This window comes from Monodelphis domestica, chromosome 3, assembly GCF_027887165.1.
Source record: "Monodelphis domestica isolate mMonDom1 chromosome 3, mMonDom1.pri, whole genome shotgun sequence".
Lineage (NCBI taxonomy): Eukaryota > Metazoa > Chordata > Mammalia > Didelphimorphia > Didelphidae > Monodelphis > Monodelphis domestica.
In genome coordinates this window covers 122,897,426-122,903,535 of record NC_077229.1, presented here as the reverse complement: position 1 = coordinate 122,903,535, position 6,110 = coordinate 122,897,426, and the positions used below count along the sequence as shown (strand labels likewise).

The following is a 6,110-nucleotide window of genomic DNA, read 5'->3' as shown; positions in this document are numbered from 1 at the left end:
ATTCTTTGTAAATGAAACTCTTAACATTATCATCATTACAAATTCTGTGAAAATTAGTTTATTGCCACTGTGGGTAGTACATGGCTAAGATGAATAGATTAATTGTCAATTACATGCCAAGGAATAGATCCAATATGGATTAATCAGCCATCATTATTTACAAGAATGGAGCAGAGGAAGACATTTGGGAAAATTGGACACGGGGTCACTAAGGAGAGGATGGAAAAGTCTGGGTATGAAGCATTGCCTAGGAAAGCGACATGGGGCAAGGCACTGTTGGAGGAAGTGGAATGGGATGGGAATCTTGAAAAGCCAGGGGCATCATGAATAAAATAGCCCCTGGAGGTCTTCAACACCCTAAAAGGCTATTCTGTGGAAGAGGGATGAGATGTCTTCAACTGGGTCCAGGGGGTGGAACTAGGAGGTCCAGGCAGAAACTACAGAGGTGAAATTTGGCTGCTTGGAAGGCAGACTTTCCAAACTGGTTCTAAAGGGGAAATGGGCAGGAACAGTGAGTGTTCTTAACTCAGAAGTTGAACAACCACTGTCAGTCACAATTTGGAAGAGATTGCTGCACCTGGAAGGGAGGTCTTTTGTTTTCTTGTGAGGTCCCTTCTAGTTCTAATAGACTTTAATTCTAGGATCAATTTATCACCAAATTGATTGCAGGGACTCTGAACAAGTAAATTGTTATTTTTGTTCAGTTGTTTCAGTTGTGTCTGACTTCATGACCCCATTTGGGGTTTTCTCGGTAAAAATTTTGGAATGGTTTGATGTTTTGCTATTTCTTTCTTCAGCTCATTTTGCAGATGAGGAAACTGAGGCAAAGAGTTGAGTGATTTGCCCACATTCACACAACCTCTAAGTGTCTGAGGCTGGATTTGAATTTCCTGACTTCAGGTCTAAGGGTCTATCCAGGACTTGCTAGCAAGAGGTGGCAGAAAAATGTTAATTTTAAAAAGTCTGAGGAGGGAGGGATATTGAAATGAGGTTTGTCTATATCTCTGTAGGTTGGCCTTATCTGAAGACCTTTAGTCCCCAGAACTTGTGTAGTTTATGGTACATAACATTGGACCTCAAGGGTCCTGCCTTATCTTTGGGAGACAAAGAACCCTTCCCTCACCCTCCACCCCCAAAGGCTTTGTCAGTATGGGAGGAGGCAACACCAGAGGGAAAAGCGAGATTAAGGCTCAAGTGAGCAACTATCTAAAAAAGTCATTATGGGCTTTTAAGTAAATACTCAATTATAATTATTCTAATGACTTTAATAAGTCTGCAATTTGAAGCTATTATGCTCTAATATGTCAGCTGTCATATGTTTCAATGATGGGTTTTCTTTTTCCTTTAAAAGGGGGAAAAAAGAAAAAAGAAAAACCTTTAACATTGTGAAAGGGTGTTAAGAATAGAGTCCCCATGCTGTAACCTCTAGTTTCTTCACCCTCTTAAATAGAGGTTTTAGCCTAGATGACTATAGCATTCCTCCTTCCAGAACCTCCTTTAGACCCTCTTTCCTTCAGATTTCTCCAGATCTAACCCAGCCTTCCTTCCAATATCAGATTAAGGCCCACCATCTTGGTGATGCCTTCTCTGAGGATTCTAGTTCTTGATGCAAAATTCTAAAATTATTGAGTGTCAGAGCTGGAAGGGACCTCACTTTGTAGATAAAGAAACTCAGTCTCAAGCAGGGGAAATGATCTGGTCAAGATTAGTCAGGCAAATGGCAATTATTAAGCACCTACTATGTGTCAGAGACCAAGCTAAGCACTGGGTAAACAAAGAAAAACAAAAGATAATCCTTGTTCTCAACCTCTGACCCAGATACTTACTGCCTGTATGACCCTGGGCATGTCATTTAATCCCTATTTACCTCAGTTTCTCATCTGTAAAATAGGAACACAATGAAGAAAGAAATGGCAAACCACTCTAACATCTTTTCCAAGAAAACCCCCATGGTTATGAAGAGTCAGGCACAAATAAACAACTGAACAGCAACAGGACTTTCCAGAGTTCCTTTTTATGACATAGAGAGACTTGGTGGAAAAACTTTAGACTTCCAGTATGGTCTGGGATAGCTACATAGATAAATAAAAAAGGTCCCTTTTTATAGCTATGTATTCTATATATAATTATATATATTATAGTTATAATGGTATAATACAGGAAATATGACACAGGTAGATGGAAGTAAAATTCATCTAATGCTTCTTGAGGCTAGCAGCTCTTTTATTTTGTCTTCGTGCCCTTAATACCGAGCTCAGTGCCAGGCACACACATAATAGTTACTTAACTGAATTCAATTGAACTTCAAGCATCCGTGCTTTTGTCATTTGGGTAATCCATCAACTGTGGTGGATCACTATCTGTCCAGACATTAAAAAATTTATGATTTTCTGTGCTCAAAGTAACGCATCCATTGGAATGTTACTACCTTGTGATGAGACACAAGTGAATATGGGCAGCTGGTTGTTGCTTTGTTGTGTCTGACTCTTCCTGACCTCTTTTGGGGTTTTCTTGGCACAGATACTAGAGTGGTTGGCTATTTCCTTCTCCAGCTCATTTGGCAGATGAGGAAACTGAGGCCAACAGGGTTAAGTGACTTGCCCAGAGTCACTCAGTTAGGAAATATCTGAGGCCAAATTTGAATCCCTGAAGATTAGTCATTCTGACTCTAGGTTGGGCACACTATCCATTGGGCCACCTAGCTGGTGTGTATGTATATGTATATGTGTGTGGCGTAGATGTGTGCACATAAAGACAAAGTACTTATATAGAATAAGTAATAGGATATTGAATATGTATTCCATTGTGTCAAAGTTGCATACTTACACACATCTATAAATCCAAATATATTACGTATATGTATCGCTAAATAAATCCGTTTATATGAAAATCAATATATATTATATATGTAAGTATATGGTCAACACACATATACATATACATGTGTATTTGTGTATATCTTTGTGTGTATGTATTTTTATACATACATGTAAATCATGCCTTCATGGTGCTTAAAGCCTAGTGGGGCGGAGTGGAGAGGAGGAAGGTGGAGTGTGGTGCTCCTGTGCCATTAATTGTACATTATTGTATATGTATCATTGATAATTATACGTGGGTAATGTGTATACCAACAGTAATGCTACACAGTGGTAGGGCTGCTTAATCACAAAAGAGAGAGCCACAGAAATTGGAAAAGGAAGGTCATTAGAAAGGCATGGATTCTGGAGCTGACGATCATCTACTCCAATTATTTTATTCAATAGATAGGAGCAGAAGACTCATTGATCGGGAAGCAGCTTGTTCAAGTCGATAGAATCAAAGAATCTCTGCACTTCAGAGGACCTCAGAAAGCCATCTAGTGGAGCTCTTACGTGAGTAAGAGCCTACATACAGCCCCTTGCACTATGCATGAGGGGTCCTGAAAGTTAGAAGGGGCAGCTCGATGGGTCAGTGGTTAGAATGCCAGGCCTGGAGTCAGGAAGAACTGAATTCTAAGAGCCTCGGCTACTTCTGGCTGTGTGACTTTGGGCAAGTCGCTTAACTCTGTTTAGCTATGAGGCAGGTAGGTGGCTTAGTGGAGAGAGTACTAGACCTGGAGTTCAAATCCAGCCTCAGAGGTTTTATAGAAGTGCAACTCTGGACAAGTCACTAAACTACTTTTTGCCTGAATCCATTGGAAAAGGAAATGGCAAAACACTTAAGAATCATTGCCAAGAAAACCCTATGGAGAGTATGGCCTATGAAATCTCAGAGAATTGGATACAACAGAACAATAATAGTTAAAAAGATTTCCCTTCCCCCTTAAATCAAGATGAAATCTGCCTTTCTGATTTCTTCATAGTAGTACCTAGAGTAGAGCCACAGGGCTTTTGACCAGAGCTGGTCTTTTAGAGAGTGCCAGCATCCCCAGACCAGGTGGTCTCCATTCTCCGTAGCAGTACTGGCCTCATCCCAGGGCACACTTCCTTCCTGTTCAACACTATATAGACCTCTTTCTGTCCAGGAAGGCACTTTCTCCCATTGCCTTGTCTAATTTTCCCATTGGTCTCTCCTTTTCCACTGCCCAGTAGTGACAGTTTTTGAAGAAATAAAACCTCCTAGTTTTCTTGAGGAGAGTGAGTGGGACTTTCCCATCCTTTGATAGAACTATGGTCAGCCTCCCTAATTACTTTTTGCTAAAGATACAAAACCTGGTAGTTTTTATGAACTTGTTATTAGAAGGGTCAGGAGTGGAGGCCAATTTTCCTGGAATGGATGCCAATACTCTTTTTAACTAACACAGCCTCCTTTAAAAATACAATCTCTTTAAAAATTGATTTTGTTCCAAAAGTAAGAAAGAAGAGACTCTGAAGCTTCTGCTGACCTTCCCTCTGCTGTCTGTAATGTTTCTTATCCCTTTATGTGTGTTTTTGCCCCCAACACAAAAGGATTTTCCTTCATACGGTTACACCTGCATTGAGGTCCCTGAAAGGGGAGCCATAAAACAGCTGAAAAAGCTAATTGCCTGAATCCACTGGCTGTCTCCTCCTCCTGGGCTACCTTCCTTTTCCATATGCTCACTCCTTTCCAGCTCTGTTTTTCCATTTCCCAGCAGGGATGCTGAATAACTTCATTGGATGTATTCAAAAGCTAATTCATATCCCTCTCTGCCAGGAGGCTGGGCCTCCACCATAGAGCCTTGCTCCTTGAGGGTTGAGAGGAGTCAATTCAGGAATGAACAGAGGGGTCCCTGTCTGGTTGAGAATCACTGGGCATCCTAAGGGGCCAGATGGCAAAAACAGCCAGCTACTAATGGAAAACCACCCTTGTCAAGTGGCTTTTTGTCCAAAGAAATCCCATCCAGATTATTTCTTGGCATACGTTTGCTGGATTTAGAATTGGAAGAAACTATAGAGATCATTTTAGAGGTGAGGAAAAGTGATGGTGGTAGTGACAAGGGGATTTTATCATTAAGAAAAAGCTGGATGAAACTTGTCCTGTATGTGGCTGAAGGGATTCCTGTCTAGGCAAATGTTGAACTGGATGACTTCTAAGATTCTTTTCACGTCTGACACTATGTAATTTTGTAGCCAAGGACAATTTCTTTCATTCTCCCCCCCCCCCAGTTTTATATATATATATATATATATATATATATATATATATATATATAATTTTAAATAATCATTTTCTGACATTTTATAATCTATGTTCTCTCCCTACCTTCTATCCCTATCCCCTGACCAAGATAGCAGATGATGATATAGGGTGGATATGTGTTTCATATAATACACATTTCCATGTTTATTATGCTTTTTGTGCAGGGGCCATGCTAATCTTCTTCGTATCTTTCCAATTTTAATATACGTGCTGCCAAAGAAAACACAATGTTTATTATGCTTTAAAAAATCACTTATTACCTTCTGTCTTAAAAATCAATCCTATGTATTAGTTCTAAGACAAAAGAGTGGTAAGAACTAGGCAATGGGGTTGATGGGATTGTGTCTTGCTTAGTGTCACACCCCTAGGAAGTATCTGAGGCCATATTTGAACCCATGATCTCCTATCTCCAGGCCTGGCTTTCTTTCTACTAAGCTTCCCAACTGCACCTCCATGACACTTATGTTTTGAAACAAGACCCATATCTTTTATAATAGAGAAAAATTCATGGGGAAAATCAAGTAAAGAATGACACGCTTCAATCTGCATTCGGACTCCATCAGTTCCTTCTATGGAGGTGGATCTTCTTTTTCATCCCGAGTCCCTTGGAATTGTCCTGGATACTTGAATTGTTGGTAATAGTTAAGTCATTCACAGTTGATCATCTTACACTATTTTTGTTATTGACAATTTATTTCCTATTTGAGGTTTCCAACTCTGAGATTCTGGCATTTGAAATTTTAGTGAAACAGAAAAGCTAAATAATTCCCCCAATACCATATGGTTATTCATGAGCACAGCCACATTCATCTAGTCTCAGAACTGCAAGGGATCTCAGAGGCCATTTATTTATGATAGTTGTTGGTTTTTTTGTTTTATTTTGGCCAAGTCATTTTACTGCTGTGGTCTCATTTGGTTTCCATGTCTCTTAAACATGGAGAGCAGTACTAATATGACCTACCTTTGAGAGA

The 6,110-nt window shown here is 39.9% G+C and overlaps 1 non-coding gene across 1 annotated transcript; it reads right to left on the bottom strand.

The window, feature by feature from the left end:
- Nucleotides 1–5,260: 5,260 nt before the first annotated feature.
- On the bottom strand, nt 5,261–5,365 carry LOC130458617 (U6 spliceosomal RNA). The gene has a single exon (XR_008918030.1). It is a non-coding gene; the product is annotated as a U6 spliceosomal RNA (small nuclear RNA).
- Between the last annotated feature and the right edge of the window lie 745 nt (nt 5,366–6,110).